The sequence below is a fragment of the Salminus brasiliensis genome, chromosome 20 (assembly GCF_030463535.1).
Source record: "Salminus brasiliensis chromosome 20, fSalBra1.hap2, whole genome shotgun sequence".
Classification (NCBI taxonomy): domain Eukaryota; kingdom Metazoa; phylum Chordata; class Actinopteri; order Characiformes; family Bryconidae; genus Salminus; species Salminus brasiliensis.
Genome location: NC_132897.1, coordinates 18,996,590 through 19,021,955, shown reverse-complemented (window position 1 = coordinate 19,021,955; position 25,366 = coordinate 18,996,590). Strand labels below are relative to the sequence as shown.

The 25,366-nt window shown below is 40.7% G+C and overlaps 1 protein-coding gene across 1 annotated transcript in view; it reads left to right on the top strand.

Moving 5' to 3' along the window:
* Nucleotides 1-25,366, top strand: part of kank1a (KN motif and ankyrin repeat domains 1a) — a 74,332-nt gene that overhangs the window by 3,404 nt on the left and 45,562 nt on the right. The window contains exon 2 of the mRNA XM_072664967.1: nucleotides 17,112-17,209. The gene's annotated coding sequence lies outside the window, so the exon portion shown is untranslated. The remainder of the gene's footprint in view (nucleotides 1-17,111; nucleotides 17,210-25,366) is intronic.

The window sequence follows — 25,366 nt, the reverse complement described above, 5'->3', positions numbered from 1 at the left end:
AAAGTCGCTCGGGCTGTATTAAATCTGTGACGGTGCGCTTTGTGAAGAAGATTAGAGGTGAACATTGGCGCATCCACAAGCCATCAGTGCTTCTAAACCTTCTGGGAATGTCTTTCCAGAGCTGGAAACAAATGTAGAGGTGAAAATCAGGGGTTTTAAGTGGCTCGTATAACATGAATCCAGTTTATGCAGTCTGTGTATGGAATTTTGAAATCACAAGTTCAACAATTGAAAAAAAATATACAGGGTAGAAAATCAGTACCAATCAAGGGGAACTGTCATATATCAGGCTGCGTCCCAGTTGCGTACTACACACTAATACTATGAGGTATGAGGCTAGTGCACAAATCACAGTGCACTTTCATCGTTCGCCATCATTTTTTTTCCCAATGTTCCACACATTGGTTTCTACTGCATTGTGGGATAATGGTGACCATTGTAAACAAAGTTGTGTCTTAGTGTGAATCTTGGATTATTCAGTAAACTCAATGTCGACACTGTTATCTATATTACACACTACATACTTCCAAAAGTAGTTAGTATTACTAATTATTGTGCCATGGGGAGGCACCATCTGTCTTAAAGGAACAGTAGCAAACAATTTACAAGCCTTTAGCAAGGTTTAAAGAATACTGTATTCATTAATAGGAGCATTAATTCCATTCCTTTTCTTTATTTGCCTTTTGCTCTGTAGTACCAGTCACTGAGTGGCCATGCCATATAATAGAGTTAAGTGCTGTGGGGGGATGGAAAAAAAAACAACCGCACAGGCTTTGTCCATTTTAATGGTTGATTGGTCCAGGGCTGCTTCTTGGAATTGTGCTGTTGAGTGATTGAGACTTTGAAACCTGAGAGCTGTAGACGTTTCTGTCTTGTTTCATATCCTTCTTAGCTGCTTAAGTTGCTACAAGGCGTTTATTGGCAACTTGCCTCCCACAGGACTGTTTTTGTGAACCCAAACAGGTGTCAGCAGTTCTGAAGTACAGTGCAAAGTCAGAAAACGCATTAGAAGCTCATGTCAGAAGCTTACTTTCCCAGGCGCTGGTTGACCACAAGCACCCAAATACTCACTAATAGACATATGGCTCAAGCCTGCCTCTAGTTATCACCTTGTTGAGAAGACTCTGCACGTGGAGATCAAAGATTAAGCCTGCGGTAAAGAGAACCGTCACCTCTGGCTCGCCATCAAGCTATAAAAGCCACCCTGCTGCTCGCTGTTTATCCAGAGGAAATTACTTCCACTTTGCTGCTTGGTTAGAACTGTTTGCAAATCTAATCTGCCTTGCTGCTGTCACTGCAAGCGTACTGCCATGACTAGGAGAGGATGGTTCTTCATTATGTTTGGGGCGGTAGACCTAGCAAGACCTTATTTTTTAAAGTATAATTTTTAAAGGAATATTCAAGGTCACGTGATATTTTCCCCCAATGTGTTTGACACTTCTAATTTGTTAGAAGTGGCTGTAATCTTTAAACCCAGTATCTTTTGACACTTATAGTATAATTTGAATTCCCCGCTCATGATGCATCACACTATTTAGCATGAAGCTATTGAACAAGTTAGATGCAAAGGCAGTGTGTTGGACAAGGATAAAGGGAACTTGTGGAACCACATTTCAGCTGTAAGTCATTAGCGAGTGTTGAGAATATTGCAGGTTAAAGTTTGGATTTGCATGGTATTGTGGGAAGTGTAGTGACTTTACAAGAAGCGCTATGGCAATGGTAGTATTGTTGAGTTTGGTGGCTTGAGATGCTTAAGCTGGTTGCCGTCTGACCTTGCTGAATGCAAACAAGACGCAGGAGCAGGAAAACTTGCCTGTTTCTTTCAAATTAAGTGTGTGGGAAAGTTCCCAGCACAGCATTACAGTATAAGTGGTTGATCATATGAAGATGGTGTTGCAGCGTTGTTCGACAGTTGTATGTTGTGTGTGCTGAGACACGTCAAACATGATAACGTTTACTCGCTACAGATTGTACCAACTACCGCAGAGGGGTCTATACCACACTAGGTGGGACAAACTGACTTTTGCACAACTGTCTGTTGAAAATTAGTTACAGGAAACCTGGGTTAGTCTTGTGCTCGTCACTGAGACAGCTTGCATTGGGAAATAAGAGGATGTTTTTATGACCAACGTGGTCAGTGTAAAACAGTTTTGAGTCCTTGGTCTGTTCTGAAACTCTTACCTTCTGCCGAAAGTGAACATGCACTATAAACAAACCAGCTCATGTTGGTGCCCGCTCCCTGCACTGTGATCTGCTGAATACATTTGAGGCCTTTTCAAACTTCTTACTGGGCCTCGCCCATTACATGAGAGCGGCAATAATTAGCAGTGGATAATTATGGCTCGTCAGATGCAAGAGAAACCTGATGCTACATGTTTTGAAGTTACCAGTTGTGCAGCATTGCTGAACACATCTCAACGTTTTTCAGCTTGGGAGGGTCATGCCAGGTCCTCAAAGCGTCTTGGTTACGCTAATGTTGCCAATGTTGTTCTTAATTAAATGTGACTGTCTTGCTAATGGCATGTTACGGTGACTGTAGAAAACATGGGTGTCGTGGATCCATTCTGTTCTGTTCTGTAGAAATTATGCCAGAATTGTCTGCCATGCCTCTGCACAGCTTACTCATTTGGTAAACCCACCCCCTTCTCACAGACCAAGCATGTCTCAGACCGCTTTCACTGAGCTCATGTGCAGCTCATGCAAGTTCCACTACAACTCCATGTAAAGAACAGGGAGGGTGTGAGGGTGTCTTTTCCAGCCAAGGCTGTCAATCACTTAATTTCTAAGTGATGTAAGTGTATCTTGCGATATAGCGGAATAGCGGTTTAAAAACTGATTTCTGGGGAAAATAACAATATGCCAATATTAGCGAAGAGAAACTTGTTTTGAAATGACTCTTACAGTAAGATTCTGAGTTGTGGGTTAAATCTCATTTCACCACATTACTTTAGTTGATTTATTTTCCCCAAAGTTAGTTCTGTTGAATTGTTTGTGGTCTGTGGCAAACGATGTGTTTTAGCATGTCATTGCCCTGATGTAATTAATTAGCACAGAGTGCATAGCGAAATCAGTAGCAAGTAAGAGCTTTTGCTGCGGGCTCACGACTGGGCCAGGAAGCGATTATCGGAATGATCAAAGCTTTGGCATGACTTGTAAGCAGACTGTTCATTTAGAGCTTGCTAGATTTAAGAGATTACCAGTAAAATGGGTTCAAATGCTACCAGTGGCTGACGACTGCTTACTGCTTACATTTTGTAACTCTGCTGTTGTTTTTTTAATTAAACTTTAATTTAATCAAAACTTTCATTTAAACTTTTTCAAAAAACATACAAAAAAGTAAAGTTTCTTAAAGGTTGTGATGTTGCACCACATCAACCATAGGGTAATTGACTACAGAAGAGAATATATGACCCAGATGGTTGGTTGTATTTTGTGTTTCTAGAACTGTTGGCCTAAAAAGTAAAAATCCATCTAGTTTCTACATTTTAGAAATGTTTGGCATTGTTTATGTATGGTAAATCATGTATGCACATCCGTAAAGGCTAATGTATACAGTGCCCACATATTTCTAATCTTCATCTTCTAATGCGTCCTGCAGTTTAGAGCCAAATGTTTCTGGTAACAACAAAAACGGTGACGGTTGTGATGTACATTCTTCAAAAAAGGCGAAAGTGAAAGTGGTGTAAAAGTACATATGGCAGTGATCGTGTTTCACTATTGGACACTATTGGATGCCCTGGCCCCATGATTTCCAGTGGTGCTGCTCCATTTCGTCTGTGACCGTAAGCTTTTTTTTCACAAATACGGATTAAATGAATCCAGAGTATGGACAGAAGCCTCTGCCTGAACCTGTGTTAAAAATTGAGCATAAATAAGCCTTAAATTGTAGGTTAGCTTTATTGGGTTCAGTGATTAAAAAAAATAATAATTATATAATCATTTATTTGATTAATCAGATATTAAAGGCATTTCAGTTTAATTATTTTTTTTAATTTTTTTATTTAAATATGAGGCTGTTATACATGTAATTACTTGAGGAATAACGCTTTCCAGGTTCCATCTTAATTCTTATAATTTTGGCTAAAAATTAGAGATAAAAGATTATTTAAAATGATATTTTTACCAAATTGGTGATCCTGCCACAAATGTTACTCTGATGCTGAAGAAAAAGACCCAGTCTCAGACTTTCAGACAGAGCGCAGATGCACGAAACCTACACAAACAAATTTGGTGTTCATTTGCTTATGCTTGAGAACAGTGACCTCAAAATATGGCCACAAGGAATCAACAGGGTCTTTCAGAAGTATATTTAGTGTCCAGAATGAAAGCTTGAGAAATTGTGTGGTTCCAACATGAAGGACAAATGGTGGACTTCCTTCCCCTGTTCCTCTGTAAACATTCCAGGACAAGTGGGACAGAAGACGTCATGATCAAGTTTACCACGTTCCAGACAAGTCAGCAGATGATAGTGGTTCTTCAGTGTCATTGCTTTCACCCTTTTGGGTCATTTAACACCAGGGCTTTATAGTGGGATGTCTTGTCTTGTCTTGGAATGGGAAGTGAGTGATCTTCACTATCATATTAAGTTTCAACATTGTTAAGTAAAGAATGTCTTGAGGGCAAGACCTGCAAAAGTTGCCAGTTTTTTCATTTCCTCCCCAAACGGAACCTGTTCGTTTTTGAGCGCTCCTAGGCGTAACTTTGCGAATTGGTGAACACAATAGCTGTCAATGACGTGACTGTCCAATGTGCAGTTAAAGTGAACGGCTCGTTTTTGTGCCATCGGAGCCTCTTGCTGTGGTCATTGTGTCCGGAAAGACTTGAGTGAAGTCTCTTTTGTCAGGGAGACAGAGTTCCTGCTGGTCCTTGTTTCGCTTTGAAGTCTGAGCTGTAGAGTTGTGTGAGTGAAGCTTCTGTCAGGGACATCTGTCGAAATGAAGGGCCAGGCTTTTGTCTAATTGCCATATCCCCCTCTCATTTCAGGGCACTGTCCTAGACTGCACACTCCCCCCTAGCTTTGAATGCTGATAGCATCCAGCTGCAGACTCAAGAGCCGGATTCTTGGAAAGTTAATAAAGTGACCATTCAGATGCAAATGTACACTTTACACGTACTTCTTGCTGTAAATGCTGCCACAACAGGTAGTTATTTGAAAATTGATCAAATTTGTCACACAGCCAAAACATTGAAGTGTATAATGAATAAATACAAGCTACTGCCTGTAGGAAGTAAAGTGCTAATTATAATACTTATGTTGCATTAAATGAAAAAAAAATTAAACAAGCAAGCCTATTTCTCCTCTGAAAATAAAAAATCACTTCCTTCCCCATGTTAAAGGTGCCAAAGAATGTATTAAAGTGACTTTAAAGTGACTATGTAACATTTTTACATTAAAATAACATCTTCATAATTAAAATAAAATAATAATAATATAATTATAATAAAATGACTAATAAAATAGCATCTCAGTTGTTGCTACTCCAGCTCGACATGTAACTTAGGGGTAGCAAGAAATGCCACTTTTTGCATAATGCTGCTTTAATTGAGGATTTTAAAGTTGTTGATAATAAGAAAGTAATTCAAATGACCTTGATTGGAGCAAATAAATGCTTATATATATATAAAATGAACATGTTAACATTACTAATAATGTAATTATAATGTCTTGCCGGATAGTTGCTGTCCTCTTAGTGTGCTCTCAATGTGCAATATGCAGTTAGCTCTCTGAAGAGGTTGTAGCTGTGTTAGCTTTATACTTGGCCGTCTGCTGGCTTTACTGGCTTCTGCACTGCTCTACCCACATCCCTCCTTGCTCATATCTATAGGGACTTCCAGTGGTTGGCTTTTCTCTGGTCGGCCTAGCTTTAGCTTTTAGCCTTTTGACAAAAATAGAAGCAATATCAGGCGAAAAAAATGTATTGAATTAAGACCCCACTGTGGTGTATAGTTCTAATTTTGTGAATCCTTGCACCCCTAATAAAAACAGCAGTGGCGGTCACATTCTTCAAGTCATTCAAGTCATTCTTTTGTATCTGTGATTATTTCTGCGTGAATGCCTTCAGGTTGCTTTGTGCAGCATATTTGCCACGAGCAGGTGGTCTTAACTTTGCTCGACCAGGCGACACATGATTGAGCGCCGCATGTCTTAACGTGAAGATAACGTTCGAGGGATGGGTATCTTCTATCAGTTGCTAAGATTACCCTGAGCAGGAACACTCCCACGTGGCAAATTTGTCCGACCTCTCACAAAGGCCTTTTTGTTCTTTATGATGTTAAGCCTTTTCTTCTACAGGCACTATTTTTGCAAGCTTAATTGCATGCCTTTCATATTTGAAATGATGGGTTAACTCTTTCAGTGAAGGGAAAGTAGGTAACATTGTGACTGTTTAGGATTGTTTAGTGCATACAAAAGCTGCTGTGGGTCTTGGGTGTGTTCTCTGCACTTTTAACTTGTGCACTGCGGATAAAGGCATGTTTGCATGCTTGCCTTTTGTAACGACTCCTGGTTTGAATAATGCGTTAAAAAGACTTGGTGGTAAGGGAGCATTATGTTGGATACTCTGTGGAGTGTTCCCACTTAAAAATAAATGTTTAAAATGACAATTAAGCAAAAAAAAAAAACAATTAACTAGAAAACCAATTATATTTGTCTGTATTTAAATGTTTATAAGCATAAGCATTTTGTAAAGATGGATATTGTCAGTCAGCCTGAAAACTACCATGCTCTTTAAGGCTTTTAAGTTGTTTAGGTTTGGGTTTAACTGTGGAGCATGGGGCTCCAAGTGGCTCTGCGGTCTAATGTGCCACCACTATGTCCTGGGGGTCACAAGTTCAAATCCAGAGCTGTGCCACTTTGCCATCAGCAGCCGGATTCAGAGAGGGCACAATTGGCTGTGCTCTCTACCCTGATCACTCTTAAGCGATGTTTAGGACTTCCTCAGTTAATCGCCATAATTGATGACACTGGTGCTAAAAATATGTCTACACCAATATTTTAAGCACACGCATTGTTTTTATTTATTTATTTTTAAATATATATTTAGTATTTTGTCATGACTTTAGATTTTTAGATCTCCAAAACACTTCAATTGAAATACAAATGCTTTCCTCATTTCTTGACTTAAGCTTTTCCTTAATACATGACTGCTCCATGAGGTCAGTTGTTTTGGACTCCAGATCGGTCTTGGACGCTAAGCTGAAATTAGCATGAAAGATGGCATGCCACAGCAGCACCTGAAGAGAAAACGCACACAGACGTGTTTAGTTTTCACATGGCCATCTAGTCAGTTACTTCACTTTAGCCTTGCGTCCACAATAGGTATGAACGAGCCTTGATTAACAGTGCCTGTGTGTGTGTTCATATGCTTTGGGCTTGACTGGATGTAAATCCTATGTAATGACTCTATTCTGTCGTAGGTTTTTGTACTTTTACCTTACTTTTTTTTTGCACTTAATATATAATCCTTTATTTACAGTTTTGTCAAAATACAATCATTTTAAATGCAAAGATTTTCCATCCAGCATTTATGTGAATTTTCGAAAGTTTGCTTGAAGAGATTGATGGAAACTGGTATGGAACGAATGCATTGAGGCTTCCAGTTTCCATTTATGCATGAACACATACTCTTAAAAGTTATCAAGGTGATTCAAACGGTTCTTCAATTGATATCACTTTCGGTAAAACTTTTTTTTTTTAGCTGTATTAGAGTATTTTAGCTGATTTTGACACAATTCCCATACCTACCAGTGCTCATATGGCATCTCTGCTCCAATGTTCGTTGTAGGTTCCGGTTGGTCTCGATTCTGCACTTGTGAGTGACGGACACATTAGAACACTGCAGTCTAAACGGGGGTGGATCCATCCTGTTGATGTGATCTGAGAACATAGCTGTGTGAGGGAGTGGGTGAATGACGCCCACTCTATTTTCAGACATCTGCACTGTTCCCTTGCGGCGTGATGCGCAGCAGGCAGCATGGATTTGGGCCTGTGCCATCAGAACTACGGCGAAGAAAGCCTTCAAACTTGCTGATTTTGAACCCTGAATGCCCTGAATAGACTGGCCCTGGGCAGCGCGAGGAACTCCTTGCTTGACGAGGCTTGCCATAATTAAGTGTTTCGATAGCTCTTCATGATGGAGTGCACTGAAGACATGAGGCGCTGAGAAAGAGACTGTAACCAAGCGGAGAACCCAGCGAGTTAAAACCCCAAAAGTGGTCATTGTTTATACCATGATTGTTGCCTCTTATTGAAGGTATGAATGGAGTCGTGGGCCGAAAAAAAGGAGTCAAAACCCTCCCCAGCAGTTCACCAGGGAATGGAATGCAGTCGGGGTGTAAAAAGAGTTGGTGCGTTTCAAGGCTTCAAATTTTGGGCAGGAACAGGCAGGTCTAAAAAGAAATGTTTCTCCAAAAAGCAAAGCATCAGATCATCTAAATCCTTCTAAATGACACGAGGAAGAAGCCATTCAAGTAAAGCTTCTTAGGGTGTGTTCAGCTCCATGCAGCCAGTGTTTGCAGGAGAGTAGAGCTACAGGCTGCTGCTTTTGTGAGTGAAAAGAAAAGCAGGCCTGTTTGCCTTAAGTTACTTGGTTTTCAGCACTCGGTTATTAAAAAACAGCTTTTATGAGCTTTAGAAAGTGCTTTAAGGGCTACATCCAGCCTCAGTATCGGTAGTTCTACCTTTGAAAAAACAATAACAAGCCGACTGAGGAGGGGCTTAGAGGCAAAGCCAGGGTAGAAAGCAGACAAGCTGAGGCTAATCTATACCTCAGATACCATTGGGAGCATCAACGTTCGTAAGGTCATCACCCACAGCTATGTAATTGTAGGAGAAATCCTCTTTATTTCGTCATCAGCTGAGGTGGAGTTACAGAGACAGCACAACTGAATTTCTGACCTTTGAGGGGAGCACAAGCCAGGTTTAGAACAGTAGCTGATTTTCCCACAATTCCTGTATCTGTGAATACTTATCAGTGGTTCTCCCACCCTTGTTTGAAATGCATGTTAGTGGGTTGATAACAAGTGTGGGGCTTAGTGAAAGCAGAGGTAGAAAGCAGCCAATCAGAGGCTTGTCGTCTTCCAATGTCCCCTCAGTGACCAGTGGGAGCATCAGTGTTCAGAAAGTCGCCAACCACGGCTATGTGAGAGAAATCCTTTATCACAAGCCAGGTTTGGAACAATCAAAGTGTCATTTATCAACAATTTTTTTTTATGTTGTACAAATCACTTGTTTTAACCAAATTCTATAGATCCTGCTATGACTGGCTGTCTAAGCTGAAAGCTGACCTTGTCGAAGTCTAACTTAACCAGCACATGCTGATGGTACTTAGGTTATCTGCCAAATCTTAGTAAATGCATGCCCAAAGATGGGCTGCCCAAAATGGAAGCCCATCTTTGTCCGTTCAGTGAAGGCCATTAACTTTTAATTTATTTTTACATTAAGAAATCAAGTTTAGTTGGGTAATGGTGACTGCCCTAGTTGAGAGCCAGGGATACAGTATGTTCCGCGAGAAACTGTGTTTCTTTGGAGAATTCAACCCAGTAGCCACCAGCCTCCTCAGGTTTCAGTTGGTGGTGCCTTCTACGCCCAGCTGGCCTGCTCGAATTACCCCTGTACTATCAGATCTGTGTCGACTACATAGCTGGCCCCAGACTCGCTGTCCCTGTGGGCATTCCTGTGTTTGGGTGCTAAACAGTAGAGTCTGCTCTGAATAGGAATACCACAGAATAATGTATGGATAATTACTGTAGTCGGTGAACGTATAGTTTATTCTAAATTCAAACAGATGTACATTGATGTACATTCCTATCTTTCAATGTGTGTGTGTGTGATATATAATAAGTTATCTCTTGGTGAATTCAGAATTCAGTTGCCTATGTGGACTGGGGCGTTTTACTCTGTTTACATACAGGAGAGCCATGGAAATGTAGTTTTCCATGACGGAGGCCCTTTAAATGATCTCTTTACACTGAGCTAAAGTAGTAAATTGCTTCCACTTGTCTTGATTACACTCGTTTTAGTCTTTTTACTCTTCTTCTAGTCTTTTTTCCAATCAGTAGAGGCTTGCTACCATATGCTGCTTGTGGCAACATTTGAAATACTGGATTTGTATTATACCCCTCCAGATGTCAGAGAAATGGTCTCCAATTAAACACTGAGGAGTTATTGAAGGATTCAGCATGGATTCGTACCACCCTCTGAGGTTTGACGCCCCACTTCTGCCCTAACAGTCTGAAACTGTTAACATTCAGCCCTGTAATCTCCAGATGTTGTGGCCAAGCTTCTAATTTGTCACTGAGCCTAGCAATCATCTTCGGGGGTGGTTGGACTTATCGCTTTAAACCCAGCTGGAAGACGTGGTGGGATGTCACACGCAATACTACTGAAGCACTGTACTAGATATTACTGGTGTTATATTGTGGTGATGGAGACTGTTTTCTACAGGCTGTGTTGGGTGTTGATGTAACATTTGAGAGCTTCTGGATCTAGCTAACATCAAATCAATAGAAAGATTTTCATGCAAAGGAAAGAAAGGAGCTCTAGTATATTTAGATCTGTTCTCCGGTAGAGAGTGAAATGGGCAAGCTTGTCCAGACAAATTGTGTAAACGCACAGATTTGATCCTATTCTAGTTTCGGACTAAATGATGGCGAAGGACCACTGAATGTTAACAGTATAGCATATCATGTGCAGAATATAATTGTTTATTGTTCAGCAACTCTGTCCCAGAGCAAGGGTGAGCAATATGACAATTTTATCATTTATCTTTTATCAAATATATTGTTATTCTTAAAAAAATCATGCTTTTCTGAGCATAATGTGGTTATGGTTAGTACTTTTAAAGAATATTTGAATTAAGCCAGCACAGTATATCATTTAGTCTTTGCAATGTGGGCATGTGCAGTAGTCACATCGCAGGGCGTGCAATATTATATAAGTTTAAATGTAATAATGACAATATCATTGCTGTCATACAAAAACCTTGTATCTTCATTTGTGTTTTATTTATTTATTTATTTATTTTCATAAGTGTGCCAGTTTACATTATGTCAATATTATGATGAGTAAACGATAGAAAAATAATAAAATAATTAATAACTCTTCTGTGACAAATGTAGCAAATACACAAAAGATAATTTAAATATTTAAAAGTACTCCTGTACACCCTTGTTTGAAGTTTTAACCAAGTATTTTCCATGGCGTAGAAAATTGGAACGCTAATAAAAGTTAATGAACTTCACCCACCTCTTTTCAGTGCATCTCCTTAATTAAGAGGTAGTGGTGGTAGTAGGCTGAACATTTACCTGATTGCTAATCAGATCTCCCTTGTGGTCTGATCTGTCAAGGCTTTAGTCCTTAGATTAGCTACACAGCAAAGCAACAATGAAGTCTAGCTTTCTACTAAAGCCTTTAGGCCTTAAAGGCCTCTGATGTTTCTGTTTTTACAAATAAAGACAAGTTTGCCTTGGTAACAGATTCCATGCTGATGGCACCTCCTGATGTGGTGTTTTAACAGACAAGTTAATTTGTGTTTGCTGAAAAAGATTACCTTTTTGCACCCTTTGCTCGAAGCGGCCCTCGGGGGGACGTGTACCTGCGTTGAGCCTAGTTTGTTTATTGAAATTAGCGTGCATTGTGGCCTTTTCAGCTGGACTGATGAAAGCTTCCTCTAGAGGGTTTTCAGCCCTCTCTCTTCAGTGGTATCGCAACGTTTCCGAAGACATCTTTTTGACAACTTTTAGGTGATGACTTATGGATGTGCTGCAGTCCAAATTCTTTTAAACTTGTTATTATCTAGAAGTGTTATTCAAATCTCTGCTCTGGCCTTGTTCCTACTATGTAAATTGTAAGGTAAAGAATACTCCTTGAAACTGCATCAGGCATTTCTTATAAAATAGTGTAGCAGTGATTAGACTAGTCTGCTGCGTTGGTTAGTCAACACTAGCGAATTCTGATCACTGAATTCTATGTTGGACTGTGTAACTAGTGAATATCCAGAGAATAAAAACCTCATCTTTATCATACATTTGTCCCCAGTGGAAGGCGACTTATGTGAGGAATCAGACCTTTTGGCTGGCTAAGAACATCCTCAAGGCTGATGAAAACATGTTCAACATTCAGTTTTAAGGGGAAGACCATGATAAAATAGTAATTAATGAACTTTCCACAACCCCAAGATGTATTAATGTTAACAATAGATGTTAAAAGTTTAACTAAAGTTAAATATGAACACGTTATCTCATTGGTTACGTTATCCTTGGTCATTGGGACATGTCATTAAAAAGATTAACTAATAATCAGCAATGATTCTTGATAAAAGTCCAATGTCTTTCACCTGCTTCTAAACACTTTCTGACATATGACTGTCGCAGTGGGGAACAAAAGTATTGGGACACCTCTTGATTATTGAAGTTGTAGCATTCATTCACTCCAATTGCCACAGGTGTATAAAATCAAGCACCTAGCCATGCCTTAGTCTGCCTTTACAAATGTTACTGAAAAAATGGGTGGATCTATAGAGCTCACTGATTTCCAGCGTGCAACAAGTCAAGTATTATTGAAAAGTGGAAGCATTTAGGAACCGTAGCCACAAAGATGTCGGGTGCTGAGAAGCATGGTGCATTAAAGCATCCAATGCTCTGCTGACTCAATACCTGCAGAGATCCAAACCTGCTCTTGGAGCTGCCAAGGGGAACCAACTCCAAAGTACTGCCTATGAATTTAGAAAGGGATGTCATTAAAGCTCCTGCAGGTGTCTCAATAAGGTGTTTTCAATAATACTTGACTTGTTGCACGCTGGAAATCAGTGAGCTCTATAGATCCACCCATTTTTTCAGTAACATTTGTAAAGGCAGACTAAGGCATGGCTAGGTGCTTGATTTTATACACCTGTGGCAATTGGAGTGAATGAATGCTACAACTTCAATAATCAAGAGGTGTCCCAATACTTTTGGGGCAGTGGTGGCTCAGCGGTTAGAGCGCCGGGATATCGATAACAGGGTTGTGGGTTCGATTCCCGGGCTCGGCAAGCTGCCACTGTTGGGCCCTTGAGCAAGGCCCTTTACCCTCTCTGCTCCCCGGGCGCTGGAGTTGGCTGCCCACCGCTCTGGGTGTGTGTGTGTACTCACTGCCCCTAACACGTGTGTGTGTGTGAGTGTGTGTTCACTACCAGATGGGTTAAATGCGGAGGACACATTTCGCTGTACAGTCCACACTGTACAGTGACGAATACGTGCACCTTTATCCTTTAATACTTTTGTCCATATAGTATGTTTTGTTTTCCGTCCCTATCATGCACAAGCTTATATAAATAAGGCCTAAAAATAGCTTACATTAATGTATTACACTGATTACATTACCCCCTTGTGTTCCTTACATTGTACTTGGTGGTTGAGGAGATGACCAGTACCAGCAAGGAATGTTAAATGTGTAAAGCTGGCACCAGTACCAAGAATTAGCCCAAGCTAATTACTTTTAGCACTCATGTAGCATTCCTTGTTTCATATTTCACAGCTCTACACACTCTGCATCAGTTCCCTTGGCCCAGCTTTTTCTGCTGAACGCCCATAAGCCACCCCTAGTCCAGCTCCACCAACCCAAACATTCCCGTGGTCAATGTGGGGGGGGGGGGGGTGTGGGGGTGTCTAACCACTCAGCCTTGTGCTCTCGGTGGACAATGCGACTCCTAATTTGATGAGTGCCCATTGATTCGTTAAGCCTAGCATGCTGTTACTCAACTCATTCCCAGGCATTCCTCGAGTGTCAAGGTCATACGCTGAGCCCTGTTCCATAGGAGTAGTCCACTCAGGGTGCCATGTCTACGTGTGGAGCAACAAGAGGGTCTGACTTCTCATTCTTCTGAGGGCAGGCTAATTTAGCTTAATGAGGAGGTTGGCTTCCCCTTTTGAGTCCTGGTTCCTTTCAGTTTTCCTTCCTCATGCTCCTAGGGAGCTTTCTTCATCATTAGGGACATGGACCTTTTTTCTGTAAATCTGCTTAGAATGGCGCTATACATCCTTGAATTTAAATTGAGTTAAATAATGGACCCAAGGCATTGACCAGGGCTTAAAGAAAGGAGTACTGACTGAGAAGGAGGAATATACAGCTGTATATGTAAATATTAAAATATTGAGCCTTTTAACTAAGGATACTTAAATATGGAGTTATCTGTCCCTACATTTAATATTCTGGGCAGAAATGTCTCTAAATTGAAGAAGGGGGTAATAAATATTGATATTTGATAAGACATCATAGTTTATAGGTGTCATATACACATTTCTATCACATTTACTTCTGTTGAATTTTCATTTCTTGCATTGAGAGTGTCTGTAAATGTAACTTTCTCTGTATGCTGGAAATTAGGCCAGTGTTTTGTGTTCAATTGCATCACAAAACGTCACTGTGCACTTTTCTGAGCATGTCATAAATATTGTCAGTATTTCTAGAACACAGGCCAACTGTGTGTTTCATTTGAGAGAGAGCGAGAGGATATATAGGATCTGTTTAACTTTAGATTTAGTGAAGTGCATCCTCTGAAAACTAATAAATTCTAGACATCAGTCGTCGGTCTCATCACACAAGATATCTTCCTACACCACCACCCCATACAAACACACTCTGCACCCTGCCCTTACTTACTGCTCAGTCCCACTGCACCCACCAAAGACATCTCCCACTACACTACACTTGAATTCATATCTTATCTAATGTATATATGTATATAGTAATGTAAAAAAAACTCACATATTATTTATATATATATTATAGCTTGTATATTTTAAACAGAGCAGTAATGTATGTATAGTGTAAGTTAATGTGTATATGCATCAAAGTTTTTCACTCACCTTTGGGCAAATGCTTCTTTAGACAGCTATACTTCGGAAAGGCCCTAAACCACAGCTGTCAAACTGGGCTTGACACCTGCATTTAAGACACAAAGACTCCACAGAGACTGGACAAGCTGTATGTGTGAATTTGCACATCTGAGTCAGCAATGGGTGCAAGTTAAAGTAGCTGAATGCATTCATTAGAAGGGGTGTCCACAAACATTTGGACATAGTGTCATCTGTGGACATCTTGGATTCATTTATTGTGGTTTAAGTCTGACCTAATGTCCCAGGTTGGATGTTCCTTTGGGATGGTCTGTACTCAGGTCTCATGTAATTGAGGGCTGGATCAGATGTGTGCTTCTCACTTTGATGTGTGGGAACTGTGACTTCCAGGTCACAGTAGCACTGTCTGCCTGCCCCCAATAGCTCTGTTATTACAACTCGGTGCTTCCTGCTGAGAGGAGTTCCTCCAGTGCTGTCCCCCACCCCATTCACAATGCAGGGCATTATCTGCATGAGGACACACCAATAATATCATACCCCCATGACCCTCTGACCCCTTCTGCCACTGGCAGGAAAACACAAATGCAAAATGACTGCGTTGAAGGTTTAGTATGCACATTTGCTTCCATAATTGATGGAGCCCACAATATGGAAAGCAGCTTGTTCAGTTTGAGGCTTTATGTAAATTATTACTTGAGAAAAGCCTGTGTTTAAGACAGATATGGGATGTTATCAGCACTGTGGTCCAGGAAGGGCAGTCTCTGTATTTAAACAGTGCTTGCTTTGAGGAGGTGAAAGACAGTGTGGACTGGTTATGTTCTCTGTGCAATAATATGTGAAAAAAACAGTAGATGGATATTTCATATGGATAACCATTATAAAGAAATAGAGAAATGGATTACATCATAATTCTTAATCATATCAACAATTATATAAATGTTTATACAATAAAGACTAAAGTATAAATATGTGCAAAGGTTGGTTGGGGTGGGAAAAGCTCAGATGGGGTTTTAAGTCAATTAACAACCCTGTTATTTTGCCTCAGAATGAAACTAATTTTCATGTTATGCTAGGCTTAAATGGGAGCAGGGGGTAGTAGGTCATCTTGGGTCGATGAGAAGAGATGACCCAATTTGCTAAGATCTGATGCACTTGTTGAGGATCAGGGCCAATCCAGGCATAGTTTAATGAATTGGGTATTGGCTATTTTAATTTCGTTCTAGTTCCCAGTCTTTGTTTTAACCACGTGTCCAAAGCGCCACCTGGTGTCCTCGAGACGTGATGAATGGACGTTACTGCCTAGCCCGCATACAACATTTAGTGTATGAGGCCAGTGTAGAGTCAGCATCAATATGGTCTTCACTGAAGGCTGCTATACGGATGATATGGAAGAAATGGGACACCCTGTGCCAGACGTGCAGTTTGAGACTTGAGATTTATTTAAACTGGCCTCTTGCATCCAAAAAAGGTCTCTTATATCAGTCACCTTTACAACATTGCTGTAAATAGAATAATGAGGCTAGTGTAGAGCTTTAACAAATATACCAGTCTAATAAAATTTGTATAGATCGACTCTAAACCCAAAACTTCTGGTCAACTTGAAGCATCCCTAGAATTTAAGTGAAATTCTGCATGAACGTTCACCCATTCTTATCATGTCACATCCCTTTACATAGCAGTGCTTTCCTGTCAGGATCTTGGCAGTGCATGTAATGGAGAATAATACCTGTGGAAGGGCTTAGGTCCTGTCACCCTGATTGTTCATACTCATCAGAGTTCTTTTGTCTCCCTCTCTCCCTTACCTTCGCCAAGTAATCCCTTTTTGACATACCGCTTGTTTATGAAATGTTCAGACTCCCCAGAAACATTAACTTTAATACTTGGGATCATGATACAAGTTTTTACATTTTGCTATGTCCAAAACATTAACTGAGCTGCCCCGGAAAAAGAGTCTGGCCTGTCAGAACAGATTACCATTCATGGGCTCAAATCTGGGGCTGCACGATATATTGTTGTAGCATCGCAGGACATGCAATGTCATGGGCACTGGAATTTAACCTCTGTAATTAAAGCTCTGTACAGAGGCAAAACTACACAAATTTATCACTGTCCTAATACTTATGGACCAGACGAGTTAGAAGAGTTTGGCATTTGAAGGTTGTTGTCATTACAACATTCCACCTCTTTACTTCTGAAAAAACAGTTGTGCTTTGAATGTCAAACAAGTCTGCTAACCATTGCCTTACCAATGTCACTTAGTCCTTTTTTTTTGTCTTTAGGCGAAAGCTGTCGGCCCATTAAGAGTTCACTGTCCACACGCTGTTCTTCGCTGGAGCTTGAGTTCGGAAGGCTGTGGGCACACACCTCTCAACAGCAGGTGATTTTCCTCTGTCTGCACCCGCATACCCATTTGTCCTCAAGTACTCGCTCACTTTGTACTGTATGTTCCGGTTCCCTCACACTCTCAATTTCTCCAGTGTGCCATATGTGTTCATCCATAACATGCCTGCCCTTGAGCTCATGTTGTCTTGCTCAGCAGACTGAGACCTTGTCTATAGCTCAAAACGTCAGCAGTTTGAACCCAGTTGAAGGTTGCTGCCATTGTGCCTTTGACCAAGGCATACAAACAATAGATGTATAGGTATTACGGTCTCTTAGCTGTAGTAGTAAAGACTATATAAATAGTTCAGCTGACAATTTCCTACTTACCCTGGAAGTAATCAATCAGCCAAGAGAAGGTTTGTGTCCAGATATTACTACTTTATTATCCTTATCACTTTTAAGGCTAATCAGTAGTCTAGGAGTCAATAGTCATGCCAATTTTTGCCATATATTTGTACACAGCCTCTCTCAAACAACATCCAGGTCCTTCATTTAGGATGTGCAGACTTCATGTTGTGGTTTAGGGGACAGTATGACTTACTATGGACTATAACTCAGATGATTCTCAACCAAATGCAGCCCAGTTAAGGCATTTATAGCAGTGGCGGGCATATTGTGGGTAAAAAGTGACCCACAAAGTTTTAGCAGCCATATTTTAGGTTTTTCATGGCATTCTGACTCTGGGCCTTATGTGACCCACATGCAAACCATCATGTGAAATGTTTGGACAGCATTTCTATTTTGGGCCAAAACTGGCCCAACTGTAGGCAGCCAGCACCCTGATTCAGAGGAGATCCTCACCATCATAGGCTAGTAAGTGAGGGCGAGAACTGAGTCATGACCCATTTGCGATCTAGAAAAACAAGTTGTGTGTGTGTGTGTTCATAGTCCAAATTTAGCTGGTTTTAAACTTGGACACCAAACGGTGAGAGCAAGCTGTGTTTGTACTTATGTGTTTGTTAATTGATTTGTGTTTTATATATAATTGAAGTGTTTTTCTGCTATGAAGTCAAAGCATTTTTAAACAAGCTTGCTTTTTCCACTGAACAAGCTTGCACACAAAAGCTTTTCCTCACATTCGAACCCTGATAAAGCTCCTCTTCCATTTCCAAAGTGTTAAGTGCTAAGAAGGTTCATATGGGGGGAGTTTCCTGTAGTTGGCTAAAATAGGCCAACTGTAAGACAAAGAAATGTTATTTAACTGATGGTGTAAAAGTAGAACGAGGATTTCCATTTATATTATCTAAATTAAATGAATTCGTTTTTCTTTTCCTTTTATTTAATTTCTTTTTACATACTGCATTTACGCCTGGCTGTTTTTTTTATTTTATTTAAGAAGCCGTTTGAAATGGGATTTGTTTTGTCTCATACATGCATCATCTCTTTTCATGCAAACGCCTGATGGGTGTCATTTTTTTGTTAGTTGGAGGGGCTGCTTCTGGTTTCACAGAGCTCCTCCTTAAACAGAGCTCCATTGTGAAAGTGCTAGCTTTTGTGAATGGATGTCCGGGTGCTTTTGACACGCTGTCAGCCACAGCACTCGTTTTATGTCTCAGTGTAACCGCATGCCAGGGCCTGCTCACACACCTGACAGAGATGCCATATGGTTCATAAAAATCCCATGTAGTTATTAAAGGTTTTACATGTAAAAATCTGAGAAAATGGTGAGTTTTTGACAATGCCAAATCTTGAATGTCTGACTCCTGTAATGAAAAAGCTTAATGTGTTTTTGAATTAATGAATTTGATCTCTGGAGTTGAGAGAATTGCACATTACAATGATCAGCCCATGACTGGTTGGTTCTGTGTTTGTTTCAGACATGGATACTTATAGCAGGCAAGGGCCTGTGTTTGCTGCCCACTGTAGTGCTTGTATGAAAATTATGTTTTTTCCCATCATTCTTGCAGGATTTAGGGCAGAGTAAGTACAGCTTTCCATTCTAGGGCACTTATGAAATCTTTTTTTATTTTTATTTTTTTTATGCAGGGAACTTCAGTATTCCCTGAAATGGAAAACTCTATTCATCTTGGCATAGATGTATAATGAGTGTTCAGTGAATTTGCAAGCAAGGCTAAAATCACTAAAAGCTAACACTACTGGGTGAAGCACTGCTTGTAGGCAAGCCAACTAAGCTAGCTGGTTGCGCCGGACCAAGGAACCACATTGTGGCCAGCCAGAAAAAGTGAGAACTAGCAACAGCCTGAGGTACACTTTTAAACATAAAGATGCTACAACCATTTTTAGTTGCATAATGGACCATTATTGTAAAAGAGATGTGAGGGAGAAGAACCTTTAAATTGATGAAGAACCTTTACATTGACTTCTTTAAATCTTCAAAAGGTTCTTCATACATGTATTTCTGAAAATAGTTCTTCAATGGCATCTCTTACAAAACGCTTTGTTTTTAGGGTTGATCTGAGGCAAAAATAACAGGGTTGTAAACACATCTGAGCATTTTTTACCCCAACAAAAGTCATATACTTACAAGAAGAAGAACAAGTGTATTATTGGCCGGGGTGCTTTTGTCTCAGCACTCATCACTTTCCTGAGCTTCTATTGTTTTTACCACATGAAGCATTTAAAATTTTCTCTATTCTGTATGGCTGCTGAATTCATTCCAGTCAGGAGAGGTACTGCTGAGCACCAGCGGGGCCTGCGAATCCCCAGGGCTGGATGGCTTAGAGATCATAACAGGTGGAGAGGGAGAATATGCGGGGGGGAGATGGTTCTACCTAAACAGGATTAAGCGTGCCCCTCTCTCCGAGCCCACCACTGACGGGACACTGTGAGGTCTCTTTTCCTCGCTGAGACAAATCGTTGAGCTGCAACACCAAAAGCGATTAGTTCTGTCTCCCACAGCAGATTCCAAGAGAGGAAGGATGTTTGTGTGGGGGTGAAGGAGAGGATGCAGAAAGTGAGAGCTGAACTCAGTAAGCCTTGCTGTTATCAGAAGTTGATTCTGTAGAGGTGGAATTCCTCACGAAATACGTCATTTGATTCAGTGTGTTTTGTACTGTAAAAAGAAAAGAGTGCCAGAAGATGTGCATGATGTTAACATGTTAGTGTTTTCAGTTTTAGTTCAACATTATAAAGTACAACATGTATTACTACTGCACAGGCCGTGATCTAATACAGGCCTAGGAGGAGAAAGCACATTTTTCTGCGGGATTTTCACTGGCTAAGTTGTCTCACAGTTTTTAGGATATTTGCTCCGGCTACATAACAATCATCAAGCAGCACTATAGAAACCACCTAGCAATCGTTAAACTCCATACCACATCCAGTTAAGTGATCTCAAATAGTAATTTATTTATATATAAATATAGGTCACAGTATATGATTGCATCATGTAGTGTCGAATCACAGATGTCATTTTCACGGAGTTGTTCGTATGTAACTCCAACAATTAGCAAGTGCCATCTAGAGCAATCGGAAGCATCAAGATCGCTACATAATGTCTTTGCTGGTCCCACCCCTTAACCCCTCACTCCAGTTTGCTTTCAGGCTCGGATAGCATATGACTATCAATTAGCCATGGGAATACATTCTGCCCTCTTGTCGGTTGGTCCTAAACAGAATTGCCCAGCCCCCGTCCATCGCCGTGCCTGATATCAAGTCTGAATAGCAAATAGGGTATTTAATCATCCCTGACCATGATGTCACCTCATTATGTCCCTCTGGGCTTCCTCCGTCTCTGAAGACAAAAGGCTAGCCACATCAAGGATGACTGTTGGGGGGAGCTAGCGGCTCTCTGAGGCCAATGGAGAGGGCTGGAGAGTGGGACGAACAGCTGGTCTGTTCCGTGTCCAGCAGATGGAGGTGCATAAACAGTAGCTGTGGAGCTGGAATATGGATTCACGAGGAAAACAATGGCACCAGTCGCACAGCAATGAGCTGATTCAGTACTATGCAAAAGCAGGCCTGAAGGAGTCCTGTGTCATGGCGGTTGCGTAAAATGCTAATGTGCGGACATCTGTAGAAGCAAGTGTGGGTTAGCCCGTCTGTTTTTTCCAGCCTCAAGGCCACATTTGGACAAAAGCACGCAAAGCTTTGTAACATAGAGAGTTTAATTTTCTATATTTTTTATCTTAAGACTCTTGTTTAGTGTTCCTTCTTTTGCTTCTATGAGGGCAGTTTGAAAAAGTTGCATCTGAAAAGCCCTGTGAGATGCACTTGACTCTTTCAAGACTTTCCTGTTACTGGTCTTTGCTTGAGCTTAGGCGATTTGATGGGTTTTCGCATTCTTTCACAAGAAAAACTCAAGGTCCGTCATACTTGCACCTAAAAAACCCATAAATTGTGGGTCAGCGAAGCCTAGCCTCACTGAAGCTTGCCATTATCAAGCTGCGCAAGGTCAGCAATCATGCTGACAAGAAGGTCCAGTTGTGGCTACAGATTCCAGGCACTGTTTTCTTTGCGAATGTGTATATCCTTGCCTGTCATGGAGTTAAGTACTGCTCCAGGCACCTTGAATCTAAGTTTTAGGGCTGTGTTTGCCTATTCTACACATTTCCCAGCCTAATCCCTCCAGACTGTTCCCTCTGTCATTAGCACCATTTAATGCCTGGCCAGCTCGCGTGGAGTGGCCGAACAATACCCACTTCCTTTTGAACTCACTTCTAATTAAGACTGATGACGTGCATTTGGTTGGAATTCCATTGCACCGTAGGCTGTGGTCTTAACCATGACTCTGATGTGTCCATCACCAAGAAGGCCTTTTTTAGGGTCTCCATAGAACTCCTCAGTTGCCCTGTTCACAGATAACCTTTGAGTAAATCTTCCCAAGCTTGACGTTTCAATCAGTTGCCCAAATGCTAGCATCATGTTTACTTTCTTCTCAAATGCTCATGGGCTGGGATGACTCCTTGGTGGTCTCGCTCTCTGCTTTTGCTGTTGCCAGTTGCCACTTAATATTGAATGTTGTCAACCCAAGCTGATCAGTTGGTCTGCAGCATGGCTGCTTGACAGCTTGTTAAAGGGAGCTGTTGTCTCTAATTCACTTGGCAATTTGAGTCAGCTTTCAAAGAGCCACCCACCCATCTCCACTTGATTTTGGGTTGAGGTAACCAGACACTTGACCAGTCAATCACGTTTGCTGAGAGGTCAGCGACTACAACTGTTTGAACTCTGAGGTGAAAAAGTTCACCCTGGTTACATGCCATTTTAACCACATTTGTTTCTTTCTTTCTGAGTAGCTTTTTGAAGAAGGCGAAGAAGACCCTTGGAGTCAACCAGAACAGCTTCTGAAAGCCACACAACCCATTCAATTCTGTGGAATTTCTAGGCGCTAAGCAAACATTTAAGCCATTTGTGTCCTGAGTGTTGAAAAATGGGCAGTTTCTGTGGAAGCTGACAAACAACTAAGGGTCAAGATAAATGTCAAGATTGAAAACTATGTGGTCTTGAACTTTAAAACCATGGTTTGATTAACAATTTACAGTATTCCTTATATCATAATACAGTCCATCAGAGTTGGTGTTTTAGCTTGGTTGCGAGTAGGACTAAACTATCGATGATCTGATCCAGTGACTTGGGATCAGGGCCGATGGATTAATGGATTGCATATCAGTTTTTAAAGCCTTATCCTTCTCAGATTGTTGGTTTTCTTGTAGCAGATCGGCCCCTGGCGTCCTCTAGATGCCATTAACAGACATGATTTCAGCTGTCGCCTGCAGCTACGACAAACTCGAAAACTACCCAGTTCATTTGAGACATAATTTCCATCAAAAGTAATACAATGGTCAGCATTGTATTGGTCAGTGGACAGTCAGCATTAGGGTACTCGGATCGGATTAGGGGACATCATGAACTTGATTGGGACATTCCTGGACTGCACAGTATATAGTTTGCTTATTGTCATCACAACATTTGATCTTTTGTAGAACTTTCATTGTGGATGGTTGCAATATGGAAATAGGGCCCAAAATGAAGTTACATAATGTAAAGGAACAACGTTATATGCATTACAACTTAAAATCTAAAAAATATACAGTTATAAAATTACTAAAGTTATAAAACGTGCTATTCATTTAGCCATTTTCTTTTCCTGGTACAAATCAGGTTTTAGGTCTGTGTGTTTGATTGGGTTAAGAAGAGTTTTTAGCCTTGCTCTGTATTTAGGTCTATTTTGGCTGTTAGACTTGATGAATTTGACATCAACTTTTGTGATGTATTGACTCCCTCTGCAGGGCTGGCATGCTCACGCTAACATTTTATGGCTGTTTTTGAGTTCTAGATTTTAGATAATTGTTGATCAAATGGTTGATCAATGGTTTTGTATGCCTCAGTTTGCACCTAAACAATACTTATAATTATTTCATTTTTTATCAATTAATAATTAATCAGTAGTTGCAGCCCTAATTAGGCTAGGTTGGCTTTGAGAGAACTGCCTTACATGATCTCCATTGTGTCAGATTGCATTGAGTTGCTGAGAAATATCTTTAAGTGTCTAATTCCAATACTGTGTGTTGTTGTTCATGTGCTCTTACCTGATCTTAGAGCACTACGGGTTTTGGAGAACCAATCCTGGGCCCCTTGGACTGCCTGGCTCTGCTGGAGAGCTAAGTAAATAACCGGCTCCAGTCTGTCCTTGGTCAAGTGTGTAGTTAGACGGAGGGGAGCAGATAACAAAGAGAGAGATATTGGGGGGGTGGTTACAAAAAGGACAGAGAACGCAATGAAATAAAGAGAGTAAGATGCATAGAGTTCCCTTACTGGGGTAAAGTTACTGGGGTACTTTGTTGGGGGATGTGTATGTGTGCGTGTCTGTATATGGGACAGAGAGTGCGTGCCTGTGACTGAGATACAACCACCTCCCTCCAATTGTCTCTGGGGAACACAGCGTGCAGTGAAGGGGGGGCAGGGGCATTGTTGAATGACGCTGAGAGTTTGGCCAGAAGCTGTAGGCACTGTCAGCCTGGGCTGCAGTCTGACTGCATGCTGTCTGTGGTAAAGCTGGCTTCTTTTAAATGCCATTTACAATCTTCGTTTTTGGGGGAATCTTCATCTTGTTCCACTCATTGGATCATACGGAGGAATCCGCTATATCCATTTAGAGCCAGTCATGGGTGCTGAAGGGTCCTGAGGTAAGGTTGATTGTTTACTCTTTTGGCTTTTGTTAATGCTAATTTTGTGATGGTACACACACACATGCCCTATGTAGTATCACGACGTTTGATGGTTTGACTTATGGCTTTTAAAGATGGATGTCATTATTTTATTAGATATTGGGAAATTTACCAGTTGTGAATTGACCAATCAAGAGGTTCTAAAAGTGAATTAAATAATGAACAAAAGCAAAACATTTTTAACATATTAAAAATGTCCTTTTTTAAGTTCTTTATGCTGTAAGAATTGTCAAATTTGTCATTCAAATGTCATGATGACCACCATGACAGATGCCGACTCTGTGTAGGACCAAGAATAAAGGACATCTTTCCCCAAATCAAAGCTGAAGGACTAATCAAGTTAATATCAATTACAGGACTAAAGACACTTATTTGACCCCCAACCCCATGACAATATCCAGGCAAAATGCTCCTGCCTGGAAAATGGCCCAAAAGCTCCTTTGGCATTGAACCTCCAAAAAGTCTTTCCAGAATAAGAAATACAACGTCCATAGACGTTGTATACAACGTCAATAGACGTCTATGTAATATATTTTATTTACACTCATTTTGGAGCATTTCTATAGGTGCATTCGTCATAAAATGATGATAAAAATGTAAAGAACTGCTGTTAGATTTCTATTATGTCAAAGAGGTAGAAAAGGAAATGCCAGCTGTTATAACCTGATTCCAAGGGTTTAAACATGCTGCATCTTCATCCTAGTACTTACCAACTAAACGCTGCTGTCAGCAGTAATATTTTTATCGCTTTCTAATCAAGTTATTATGTTCGACCAAGTAAACGATTAGCTGAACACTAGGATGCTAAACCAGACAAAATGAACCTTCTCCTTTTCCTTGTCTTAACATTCTCCTGTACAACGGGTCAGTTTTCTGAATAGACAGGTGGCTTTTCTGATGTTGAGTCGCTGCCTCTAGGTGGCAGTGTTGTCTGAGAATAAGCCAGACAAGAAAAGCAAACAGGACAAACTTGAATTGACCTTTTTAAGACTAGTCTGTCTTAAAAGTACCACATTAGTATTAAG